The 13,814-nt window shown below is 38.3% G+C and overlaps 1 long non-coding RNA gene across 1 annotated transcript; it reads left to right on the forward strand.

The window, feature by feature from the left end:
• The first annotated feature begins 8,226 nt into the window (after nt 1-8,226).
• On the forward strand, nt 8,227-10,812 carry LOC113613494 (uncharacterized). Its single transcript, XR_003430276.1, has 3 exons — nt 8,227-9,606; nt 10,022-10,095; nt 10,258-10,812. It is a non-coding gene; the product is annotated as an uncharacterized LOC113613494 (long non-coding RNA).
• The last annotated feature ends 3,002 nt before the right edge of the window (nt 10,813-13,814 follow it).

The following is a 13,814-nucleotide window of genomic DNA, read 5'->3' on the forward strand; positions in this document are numbered from 1 at the left end:
ATATGTTCCTGTTACCATTTTCTTAATTGTTATGGGTTTGTTTTCGTTGGTCTTTTTCTTCTTTTGTGTTTCCCACTTAGAGAAGTTCCTTTAGCATTTGTTGTAGAGCTGGTTTTGTGGTGTTGAATTCTCTTAGCTTTTGCTTGTCTGTAAGGCTTTTTATTTCTCCACCAAATCTAAATGAGATATTTGCCAGGTAGAGTAGTCTTGGTTGTAGGTTCTTCCCTTTCATCACTTTAAATATATAGTGCCACTCCCTTCTGGCTTGTAGAGTTTCTGCTGAGAAATCAGCTGTTAACCTTATGGGAATTTCCTTGTATGTTATTGGTTGTTTTTCCCTTGTTGCTTTTAATAATTTTTCTTTGTCTTTAATTTTTGTCAGTTTGATTACTATGTGTCTCAGTGTGTTTCTCCTTGAGTTTAACCTGCCTGGGCCTCTCTGCATTTCCTGGACTTGGGTGGCTCTTTACTTGCCCATATTAGGGAAGTTTTTGACTATAACCTCTTCAAATATTTGCTCGGGTCTTTTCTCTCTCTCCTCCTTCTGGGACCCCTATAATGTGAATGTTGGTGCATTTAATGTTGTCCCAGAGCTCTCTTAAGCTGTCTTCATTTCTTTTCATTCTATTTTCTTTATTCTGTTCTGCGGCAGTGAATTCCACCATTCTGTCTTCCAGGTCACTTATCCATTCTTCTGCCTCAGTTATTCTGCTATTGAGCTCTTCCAGTGTATTTTTCATTTCAGTTATTGTATTGTTCATCTCTGTTTGTTTGTTCTTTAATTCTTCTAGGTGTTTGTTCTTTAACTCTTCTAGGACTTTGTTAAACACTTCTTGCATCTTCTAGATCTTTGCCTCCATTCTTTTTCCAAGGTCCTATATCATCTTCACTATTATTATTCTGAATTCTTTTTCTGGGAGGTTGCCTATCTCCACTTCATTTATTTGTTTTTCTGGGATTTTATCTTGCTCCTTCATCTGGTACATAACCCTCTGCCTTTTCTTTTTGTCTGTCTTTCTGCGAATGTGGTTTTCGTTCCACAAGCTGCAGGATTGTAGCTCTTCTTGCTTCTCTCATTGTGGTTACTCTTTTCTCAGTCACCTAAAAGGCATTTTTAACTTTTCATTCAGTTATGATTTACAGATATTTATAATATTATAAATATGGGATTTAAAAAAAAACTATTGCATCAATAAACATTGTAACAATAATGCAAATCAAAAACAGGAAAAAAACCCTCAGACTTTCAGGGTGAACCCTGTCCATTTTCATTTTTCCCTCATATAAAGGCACTATATATTGAAATCATTGGATAAATACAATGTATTTTCTTTACAATAATGTATATGTATTTTTCATATTTTTATATAGTTTGACAATTAAAATTTTAAAGGAAACATATTTCAAGTTAAAATAACACAATTATTATTAAACATGGTTTGTTTTTAGTTTTTTATATTGTAAGTAAAATGTATAGAAAAGTGTTCATGCATGTAACTTTTTTTTTTTTTTTTGCGGTACGCGGGCCTCTCACCACTGTGGCCTCTCCCATTGCGGAGCACAGACTCCGGACGCGCAGGCTCAGCGGCCATGGCTCACGGGCCCAGCCACTCTGCGGCATGTGGGATCCTCCCAGACCGGGGCACAAACCCGCATCCCCTATATCGGCAGGCGGACTCTCAACCACTGCGCCAGCAGGGAAGCCCCATGCATATAACTTTTTATTTTTTAAAAAAGATATTACTTTAGAATAAATTTTCAAGAAATAGATCACTGATTTTTTAATTTTTTGACACTGCAGGTCAGAAATTAATTTATACCAAGACAGTGTGTTATCTTGAGGCACATTTTTCTTTAATACAGTTTGGACTTTATGCATCTCAATAGGTAAAATTATAGAGTGCCTCATATCAAAATAATACTGAGATATATCAGTGATTCAAGTGTAAAAACTAAAACCCATAAAGGAATAGAAGTAAACATTAAGAATATGTTTACAGTCTTGGAGAGAAGACCTATTTAAGCCTGCAGCAAATAAATAAGTAAAACAATTGACAGATTTGATTAAGTGAAAATTAAAATCCTTTGCAGAGCTAAGGAAAAAAATGCAAGTTGAAAAAATATGTTTGCAACACATGACAGCCTAATTTCCTTAGTATAAAAAGTGCTCATAAATCAATAAACAAGGACAAACAGCCCCATAGGAAAATGGGCAAAGGACCAGAAAAAGTAAGAATAAAAGTGACCAAGGGGCTTCCCTGGTGGCGCAGTGGTTGGGAGTCCGCCTGCCGATGCAGGGGACACGGGTTCGTGCCCCGGTCCGGGAAGATCCCACATGCCGCGGAGCGGCTGGGCCCGTGAGCCATGGCCGCTGAGCCTGCACGTCCGGAGCCTGTGGTCCGCAACGGGAGAGGCCACGACAGTGAGAGGCCCGCGTACCGCAAAAAAAAAAAAAAAAAAAAAAAAAGGTGACCAAAAAATATATATGAAGTTACTCAATTTCTTTCATCACTGAAGAAATGCAAATTAAATCAATGAGATTATTTGTATTTATCTGATTGACAGAGATACGGTTCGGTCATGCTCAGGGTTCCTATGTAAAATGGCACCGTTTCTTAGAATACACATTCTCTGACAAATATCATAGCTTGAATTCCCCAGAAAGCAGAGCCCAGAGGCAAAGGCTTACATGCTGCCAATTAATCCCAGGAAGCAGGAGAGGAGCTCAATGAACAGGGAAGGAGGGAGACCAGGAAGGAGAGTGAATTAAAGAAATTAGGTGAAAACTGTAACATATTTTTAAACTTTTTTCACATATCATATAGTTGGTAGTGTTTCTATTTTGAAACTTTTCTCTGTGGGTAAAACAAATAGGCAATTTTGTGGTATTCCAAATTCCACATCTTCAGTGTTCTCAAGAACCAGGATTCTCAGGGTCAAAGAGAAGGGATAGGGCTTCCCTGGTGGCGCAGTGGTTGAGAGTCCGCCTGCCGATTCAGGGGACACGAGTTCGTGTCCTGGTCCGGGAGGATCCCACATGCCGCCAAGCGGCTGGGCCCGTGAGCCATGGCCGCTGAGCCTGCGCGTCCGGAGCCTGTGCTCCACAACGGGAGAGGCCACAGCAGTGAGAGGCCCGCGTACCGCAAAAAAAAATAATAATAATAAAAAGAGAAGGGATAGAGATGTAAAATAAGAGACATTAAGTAAAACTCTGTAACCCTACATTTGAATTGGAAACATCACTTTGAGACTATGATATACTTTTTATAAAACAAAATAAACCACTTTTTTCCATGTATTTCTGCTGAAAAAGCTTTGAAAAAAATGACAACCCCAGTAGCAGTGAGGACCTCCAGCACCTTGGTTACTCTCCAAATCATCTTCCATTGAAAGGAACCAGGGCTCCTTGGAAAAATCACTGATATCAAGTCTGAGACAGGAAATGTACGAGATGAGCCTGAACATCATATCATATTAGGAAGCAAGGAAGTTATCAAAGCTACAGGAGTCATATCTGAAAGACCAGAAGCCAACTTGAAGGGTTCCCATTAACCAAAAATAGCTTAATTTAACCTCCATACCCCGCCTCCCAGCCCTCAGTACAGGATCCCCTCTAGTCATGAACCATGAAAACTGAATCCTGTCTCAATAGAAACCTCCCATCTCCTGTGCTGAATATGTGGAATGCCAAGTTTGAATCTTCTTTAGGCTATACCTGGGGGAAGGGGGCACTAACCAAAAAGGCTTCAGATTGACCCAGATCTATTTGATTTTTCTATTCCCCACCACCTCAACCTCACCCCATCCCCTCTCACTCACCCTTAACACAGGCAGCCATCTACTTAGTCCTTCCCTCATCAAAAAGGCCTCCCCTATTCTTGCCGGGTGAGAATGGCTTTACATAATATTCTTTCCATATCATCTCAATGGCTAAAGTGATCTGAGTCAACCAGGTCTTGGTTCTTGCCATTTCAAGAGAGGGCTTTTGAAATTCGTAAAGACCTTTATCTCTCAGTCAAGCCTTTCAAACAACCATTGATTCAATGCTCAGGAAGTCAGAGGGAAACCCAAAACTTAAGTGTCAGAGAAGAACAAAGTGTTTATGTCTTCAAACCTGTTATCCTTCAGCTACTGGGTCTGTCAGTCAATCTCAGCATCACTAAAAGTGGAACACACAGACATTATGTGTTCCTGAGGGGATGCAATTATGATTTGCACAGCACAGCACCAACTGTGAACTAGTCATACCTTAAACACTGAACCTGAATCTAATCAAGTTTTAAATATAGCTTTCAATGCAGAGGAAATACGAAGGTGCAATAAAAGTTAAATAACACCCTGAAAAAACAGATAAGTCATAGAACATTCTGAGGGACAAAGGCATGTATAAAGAAGGGGAGGGGGTATATGCTGCAGATTCAGAAACTAAAGAAACAGAACAATGAAATGAAACATGTGGACCTTGCTTGGGTCCTGATTCAAACAAACATTATAAAAATACATTTTTAATGCAATCCCTGATTTTTTATGCAATTAGGAAAATTTGAATATAGACTAGGTATTACCCGATATCAAGGAATTACCACTTATTTTGTTAGACGTGCTTTTTAATAGAAAAATGTTCTAATGTTTTAAAGATGCATATTGAAATATGTTGGGGTAAAATAACATGATATTATGGATTTATTTTAAAGTAGTTTATACTTTACTTTTTCAAAATATTTATTTATTTATTTAGCTCCACCGGGTCTGAGTTGCAGCACACTGGCTCTTTAGTTGCGGCATGTAGGATCTAGTTCCCTGATCAGGAACCGAACGGGGGGCCCCTGCATTGGGAGAGTGGAGTCTTAGCCACTGGACCACCAGGGAAGTCCCTATTAAAGTAGTTTAAAAAAAAAAAGAAGAATTCAATCTAAACGTACCAACCTGAGAACATGTCTATAATACATTTTCTCAGGTTGGTACATGCAAAATGCAAGTTGAAGATAAAAATATATAACATAATTATATTTCATCAATATAAAATTTTGTAGTTAGATGATAGATATAGAAATTTGACCCTATACATGTGGATAAAATAGGAATAAAATGCACGGAATTTAAATAACAGTTACCTTGGGGGAAAAGTGTTGCTTGGAAAGAAAGAGGACTTTGAAATATAACTTTTAATAATTGTTTACAGTTGTACTGTAATTGATGAATATTTACTTTTTGTTCTTTAATTATTTGTCAAATAATAAATTAAAAACCTTAAAACCACAAACTTAAAATTTAAACCTATTCTACCTATTAATATATAGAAAAATGAAGAGAGAACATCTGGAAGGACAAGAGTTAATGGTGATTTCCTCTGAGAACAGGCATTTGGAGGAGCTGGCAAGACAACTAGAAATTTCATCCTGCAGACTTCAGTACTGATTGAACGTTTTATAACAAGCATGAGGTAAATTCACCATTGAAAGAAAAAGGAAAAAAGTTAATACACAAACTCAAAGCCTAGAAAAAACAATTAAATCAAACATCTTTTTATATACAACCTATCAACTTCTTGAGGATGCATATTTCATCAAATATCTGCTCTTAATAAAAAAGAGAAGAAACAGTAAAATGTTACCAAGTGGTTGAAAACAAACACCAAGTTGTTGCGATCAGCTTTGGGTTTAAAATCCTGGATTCAAATCCCAGAGTTGTCACTACGACTATATGACATTGGCCAAATTACAACATCTCTCTTAGCCACATGACAACTATGAAAGGGGTTAAATAACAGGAGAAGCCCAAACCCAAATCCTTGTTCGGCCATTTACCATCTGTTGTGTCCTTGGTTGAGTGAGAATTTCCCTGTGCCTCGGTTTTGTCATCTGCAAAATGGAGGTAACAACCTCCTAGGATTGTGGTGAAGATTAAAGGAGTTACATACAAAACATTTAGAACAATGCCAACCCCAAATAAACCCTCCAGTAAGTGGGGTTATTATCACCTCCTATGCAGGAGCTACAAAAGCTTAAATGAGATTCTGCACACTGAGCACTTTGCACAGTACCTTGGTAGCTGTTATTATGCTCATCAATCCAGGATTAAGTGTATTTTTTATTGTGGTTAAAAAATATATATACATAAAATGTGCCACCTTAACCATTTTTAACTGTACAATTCAGTAGTGTTAAGTGTATTCACACTGTTGTAAAATAGATCGCCAGAACTTTTTCATCCTGCATAACTGAAACCTTGTACCCATTAAACAACAACTCCCTTTTACCCCTTCTCCCCAGCCCCACCATTATACTTTCTTTTTCTATGAATTTGACTACTTTAGGTACCCCAAACTAGTGGAACCATACAGTATTTGTCTTTTTGTGACTCACTTATTTCACTTAGCAGAATGTCCTAAAAGTTCATCTGTGTTGTAGCATGTGCAAGGATTTCTTCCTTTTTGAGGCTGAATAATATCCCATTGCTTGTATATACCACATTTTGTCTATTTGTCCATCCGTTGATGGACACTTGGGTTGCTTCCATCTCTTGGCTATCATGAATAGTGCTGCTATGAATATGGGTATGCAAATATCTCTTCAGCACTCTGCTTTCAGTTCTTTTGGATATATACCCAGAAGTAGGATCGCTGGATCATATGGTAGTGCTATTTTTAATTTTGTGAGGAACTTCCATACTACTTTCCCTAGCAGCTGTACCATTTTACCTTCCCACCAACAGTGTGCAAGAGTTCCAATTTTATCACATCCTCTCTAACACCTGTTATTTTCTGTTTTGTTTTCTTTTAATAGTAGCCATCCTACTATCAAGTATCAGGTGACATCTCAGTGGTTTTGATTTGCATTTCTCTTATGATTAGTGAGGTTGAGCATATTTTCATGCAGTTGTTAGCCATTTGTATTTCTTCTTTGGACATATGTCTATTCAAGTCCTATTTCTCTCAAAAAAGAAAGAGAAGAAACACTAAAATGTTACCAACTGGTTAAAAACAAACACCAGTATGGTTATGATCAGGTTTGTGTTCTCTCTCTCCCTCTTTTACTGTGTCCCCCCATGGCAGACCGAGAGAGAGTTCTTTGGCATCCCTTCTTATAAGGAAAGGACACTAATCCTATCAAATCAGGGCCCCACCCATAGGTTCTCATTTAACTTTAATTCATAAAGCCCCCATCTCCAAATACAAGCACACTGGGGGTTAGAGCTTCATGAAGTTGGAGGGGGACTCAACTCAGCCCATACCACTGAGTAAGTGCATACAGGTTCCATAAATCTGCTGTGGCTTGTCACCCTTGCCATGAGCTTCTTCAAGCTACGGCCATCTCACAACGCCTATATCACTGTAATCATCACCCTCACCTTCATCCTTATCATCAACAAATTGTAGTTTTCTTTCCAGGGAGATTCTCTCAGGCCCCCTTGACGGAGCTTTATCAAGACAAATGTCTAGCATATCAAGGAAACAAAGTCTTGTGGACTTTTACAGTAACCAAGAAGAGGCGGATCCACTAAGGCCTAAACTGAAATTCTTCAGTAACCTGAGTCCTCAGCTAGAGCAAAATCTTCTACTGCAAAGCTGCTCTCCTCTTTGAACAGGGGGCTGAATGCTGAAGGTCATAAAAAATTCAACAGGTGCAAGTACTGCTCATGAACTCTAATAATTTATTTTGCATTCATGGTGCATTTAGGTTTATAGGACATTGTCAATAAATTAATGCAATGTGCATTTATGTTTATGATTTATAAATATTGTAAATACTATGATGATTATTGAAAGGCATACTGACAAATCTTACTGATTACCAATGTTTAAATATGTCAGTTTTGTTTGAAGGGTAAAAACTGTCCGTACTTTTTAATTCTCAAGGCTCTTATCTCTAAAGTGGACACATTTTTTTTTTTTTTTTAGTTTTTTTATTATTCACTTTATTTTCCAGTTTGGGTCACATATAATGATTTTTTTCTTTTTTTTTAACATCTTTATTGGAGTATAATTGCTTTACAATGGTGTGTTAGTTTCTGCTTTATAACAAAGTGAATCAGCTATACATATACTTATATCCCCATATCTCCTCCCTCTTGTGTCTCCCTCCCACCCTCCCTACCCCTCTAGGTGGTCACAAAGCACCGAGCTGATTTCCCTGTGCTACGCGGCTGCTTCCTACTAGTTGGCTATTTTACATTTGGTAGTGTATATATGTCCATGCCACTCTCTCACTTCGTCCCAGCTTACCCTTCCCCCTCCCTGTGTCCTCAAGTCCATTCTCTATGTCTGGGTCTTTATTCCTGTCCTGCCCCTAGGACACATATCTAGAGGTATCAAGTAAAACAAGATTCCAAATATGGAGGAAATGGTCCACGTTCTTGTGACAGCTACTTAATAAAGTAATAAAGGTAAAAGCTAGACAACATGTAAAGCTGGCCACCAAGAGAGTAAGTCACAAACTGAACACAGCACTTTCCTCCAGGCTAGATCTTACAGACACACACACCATCGGTTTCAAAATCATTTTAGAAGAGACTCAGAAAACCGCCCTGCCTCATCCATAGGTTCCTTAACTTCAAGGGTCCCAACTCTAGTGGGGAGCTGACCCAGGTCATGCCTATTTCACGGTCCTGCAAACACTCAAGGGACCCAATTAAAAGCCACAGGCATGATGGCAGCCAGGCCAGGAGACCCAGTGGCCACTCAGACATCTCAACGGAGTCAAGTTAACACTGATTGTTACGGAGACGGCCAGTTTTCTTCATGAATGAACAGCTGTTCCATCACTCTGTCCAAAGGAACACTGCCAAAGTCTGGGGGCCCAGCTGGCTCCCAACAAAGGCACACACTGCCAGAGAGGGGGCTCAGCGGGAGAAGTGACCCAGCCTTCTTTGACAGGTCAATTGAGCTCTGCTGTGGAAAATGCTTCACACAGGCCTGTTTTCTCTCCCCCTCACCCACAGGGCAAACATGGCTTGATTGTTAAAATGACCATGAATAACCGTGGCTGGCTTTTTTCCCTGTTAGTGGCTGCACATACTGATTTTTCCACTACTTTCAAAATCCTTTCTAAAGGGTGTTGGGAGGAAGTTCTAGAAGACAAACACTCCGTATAAATGAACACCCAAACAGAGGGGTGTTATCACCGACCTCAGAGCAGCCTTTCAAGTATGCAGACTCTGTCCGTAAGACACCACCTTCTCACTAATTGAAAGGATGCTAATTCTTGCTGAGTCCCTCTTGCTTGCTCTACAAAGTTGAAGCTGGTTGGATCTAAACTTTGTGCTGTGTTCTCTCTTTGTATCTGCTCTTTGTAGAACATTACCTGTGGTGGAGGATATAACTATGGAGACTGGAGTCCCTGCCCTCAGTAAACTCACGGTCGCTTGGACCCTCAAGTGCACAAGAAGATGGGGTGGAATAGAAAAGTGGCACTGAGCTGATACCCAGCTTGCCAAAGTCAAGCCTGTGTCCTCACAAACTCCAGAGCTAAGCAAAGAGAGGATGAATCACAGAAATACATGGCTTTAAAGCACTGAGGTCAGGACTGTGCACCCATTAAAAAGAACAAGGCAGAGCCATATGTGCTGACAGGGAGCAAGCCCAGAACACACTGGACACTGACAAAAGTAAGAGCAGAACAGTGTGTATGATGTGTTCCCATTCATGCCGAAAGCAGGGAATGGGGAGGAAGAGGATATAAATATGCAGAGAATAAACACAGAAACATTCCCAAGAAACTGGTAACAGAGATTTCCTTTAGGGACAAACACTGCATGACTAGGAGTTGGAGAGGGGGGTGAGTGGGATGGGACATACTTTTCACTATTTTTGAATTTGTTATAGTATGAACGTACTATCTTTCAGTATCTTTTGAATTTAACTTAAAATAATTTCTAAGACACCTATGAGTAGCGTTCTTCATCTGCGGTATAGAGAAGCAAAAATGTGTGTGTGTGTGTGTCTGTGTGTGTGTCTGTTTATTCAATGCAATCTCAATCCAAATCTCAGCATGCTTTTTTTCTGATTCTAAACTGATTCTAGAATTCAAATGGAAGTGCAAAGATCCTGGAAGAGCCAAAACAAGTCTGGAAAAGAACAGAGTTGAAGAACTAACGGTACATGATTTCAAGAAATATTATATAGCTACACTATTTAAAACACCATGGTATTGGCGTAATGGTAGACAAAATGATCAGTGGTATAGAGTAGAGTGCGCATGCATGAAAAACTCTAGAAGGATATACAAAACACTAATGGCATTTACTATCTTCTTGCAGGCTGGGAGTTGGTTAGATGAAGAGCAGGAGGGGGAGCTTTATACATATTTAATGTGTGAATCATGTGAATGTATTACCTATTCAAAAAATGAAATTCAAAAGCACTTACGCCGCTTCTTAAGGCACAGTTTATGCTAAATTTCGAGAGCAAATTATCAGGAAGTATTGCAAATCTTCCATTTTGGTAAGAAAAAAAGTCAAATTGTCCATCAGATCAATTTAAGCCAAGGTTTGGATCCTGGGGCTATTGTTGTTTACAAAGACACTAAGTTATTTCTGAGAACATTAGGAAATGTTGCATCTGAGCAAGGTATTTTTTAACCCTATGCCGTGGTCACGTCTGGTCCCAAAGCAAAGAAACTCTTTTATCAAGAAAGAAGGTGAATTTCTGGTTCCCTCCTCCATCTGAGATCTCAACCAACAAGACTTTTTCCTTTTCCTTCCTTTTCTTTTTTTTAATTGAAATATAGTTAATTTACAATGCTGTGTTTTCTTTTTTAAGGCAGTTTTATCGAAGTATGATTGGCAGACAATAAACTGTACACATTTAAAGTGTATAATTTGATGTTTGACATATGTATTGAAAATTGCAAAATCTCTCAACACGAAGACTCCATCCAATCCCCAACACTAAGAGACTTGACCAAACTCTAACTTGGCTCCTAGTAGCCTAATGCTGTGTCCCTGGGTTGACCCAGCCCCCCTAAGTTCCTGCCTGGGAAAACCCAGGCTGCCAAAAGAATTTACTGTTTGTTCCAGCCAAGACCTGATAAGCCCCCATCTCCCTTTTCTTAGAGCATTTATGTTAGAAAACTTGCAATTGTAAGTCCTTTGTCCTGTCTCTTTGAGAAGTATATGTATCTTCTACAACCCAGGAATGTCTTTCTCAAACGGAGCCTTTCCTTTGAAATGTGACCATCAAGAAGGATAAGGCCCCTGTCTTGCAGTCTTTGTGGGAGGGTAGGAACCAACTTCAATAAGCACCAGTTAGCAGACACAGGTGGCAGAATCATATCTCTCTCTCTTTTTTTTTGAGAGCTATTTAAAGTATTTGAATATTAAAAATTCTAATTTTTCATAAAGATGCATTATAATTGCAAGGAGCTTACAAGAATTATCTTCCTATTAAACACCTCCTAGAAAATACATATTCCACTAAAGCAAAGATTACTAGCTACCCTCCAAAATATGCATTACCACATTAATAATGCAGAATTTTATTTTAGGAAGAAGCGCATGAGGGAGAAACTTCATTTCCCATTCCCTTCTTTTGTTTTGCCCACAAACCGTCTGCTTGTAGAAAATACACCCATAATTATCATTAATATAATTGTCTCAGCTTTTAGCATCCTCTTTAATAAACACGTCAGGATGAGGAAATGCTAAGAAAGGCAAACCTTTGCCTGGAATGGGCATTACCTCTAATCACATCTCTTAATGTCCTCTAGGACTTCTCCTTAGTTCACTCTGGCGTTTACTTTTTAATTTAATTTAATTTAATTTAATTTAATTTAATTTAGTTTTCACCTCAATGTTTAAAAGGCCCTCCCTACCCTCCCCATCCATTCCTCAACCCCAGGCAACCACCGATGTGCTTTCTGTCCATATAAATTGCATTTCCGAGACTCCCTCCCCCGGTTTTATTGAGATAGAGTTGACCCACATCACAGTATAAATTTAAGGTTGTTGAAGAAAATTCAATTGACTATGAAGTTAAGAGGAAAAAAAGGGAATTTTATTAGAACCAAACTGAGAATTATAACCGAGGAAGCAGATTCTCAGAAAGCTCTGAGAACTCTTCCACCTGTTGGAAGTCGAATACACTTTTTGAGACAAAGGGTCATACATCAAAATGACATACTGATATGTTACATAAAGTTCACCAAGGATACATAGTCCAGGTAAGCACGTACAAAGCAAGCAGCAAGTCACCATGACCCCCCACAGAGCTGCGAAAGAACGCTATTCTTTAAGTTATATTACTAGCATCAGAAGAAAGAAGAAAAAAAGATCTTTACGGTTGAGCAGGCTCTCCCATCTCTGAGGAGCGCTGGTTAATGTGTAATGCAGATGCACACTGCACATCAGGGAGGGAGGAGGCCCAAACAGACACACAAAGAGAATTTTATATTTAATTTGTTCTTGTCCAGTCTTAAAATATAAATTTTATTTCATCAAGGTGCACAGCATAATGGTTTCATTTACATATATTGTGAAATGATCACCACAATAAGTTTAGTTAACATCCATCATTTCACACAGATACAACAAAAAGAGAAATCAAAAAGGAAAAACGTGTTTTCCTTGTGATGAGACATCTTAGGATGCACTTTCTTAACAACTTTCCTACATATCACACAGCAGTGTTAACTACAGTCATCATGCTGTACATTACAGCCCTGGTAATTATTTATCTTGTAACTGAAAGTTTGTACCTTTTGATCACCTTTCAACAATTCCAATTCTAAAAAATGTAGACTTTTAAAATATATATGGAATCATACAAATATTTATTCTCTTTTTGTCTGGTTTCTTCACTCAGAAAAATTGAGAGCCATCCATGTTGTTGTGTGTGTCAATAGTTCATTCCTTTTTATTGCTGGGGAGTACTCTATTCTGTAGATATATTACATTCTTTCTTATCCATTTACCCACGGATGGGGGTAGTTTCCTGGTTGGGGCTCTTGCAAATAAAGTGGCTATGAACATTTGTGTACAAGTCTTTGCATGGATGAATATTTCCTTTTCTTTTGTTTAAATATCTAGTAGTGGAATGGCTAGATCATATGGTAGATATATGTTTAACTTTTTAAGAAATGGCCAAATTCTTGGTTCTACTGTTTTTTTTTGTTTATTTCTTTTTTCAAATTCCATCTGATATTTTGATGGAATGTTCTGATAGATGCACTTGTGTGCACATAAAGACAGTTTTACTTGTTCTTTTCCAATCTGGATGCCTTTTATTTATTTTTCTTGTCCAACTGTACCCCTAGTACAATGTTAAATAAAAGTGGTGAGAGAAAACATCCCTGTCCTATTCCCGGTCTTAGGGGGAAAATACTCAGTCTTTCACCATTAAGTATGACGTCAGACAGGTTTTTTGCAGGTGTGCTCTATCTGATTGAAGAAGTTCCCTTTTACTATTAGTTTGCTGCAAGTTTTTGTAAGAAATGAATGTTGGATTTTGTCAAACACTTTTTCTCCATCTATTAAGATGATCATATGATTTGTTTGTTCTTGTTTTTTTAGCTAATATAGTGAATTGTAATAACTGATTTTCAAATGTTAAAATGACTCTGCATTCCTGGATAACCCCCACTTGGTCATGTTATATTATTCTTTTAATATATTGTTGGATTCAACTTGTTAAAATGTTAGAATTTTTGCGCCCATATTCATGAAGGATATTGGTCTGCAGTTTTTTTTTTCTTGTGTTACCTTTGACTGGTGTCAGGATCAGGGTGATGCTGGCCTTACATTGTAGAATGAGTTAGAAAGTATTGCTTATTCTTCCTTTTCAATTTTGAAGGAAGAGTTTGTGTAGAATTTTTATTATT

Source organism: Aethalodelphis obliquidens, unplaced genomic scaffold, assembly GCF_003676395.1.
Source record: "Aethalodelphis obliquidens isolate GAN/ISIS:26980383/991018 unplaced genomic scaffold, ASM367639v1 scaffold88, whole genome shotgun sequence".
In the NCBI taxonomy this organism is placed as follows: Eukaryota; Metazoa; Chordata; class Mammalia; order Artiodactyla; family Delphinidae; genus Aethalodelphis; species Aethalodelphis obliquidens.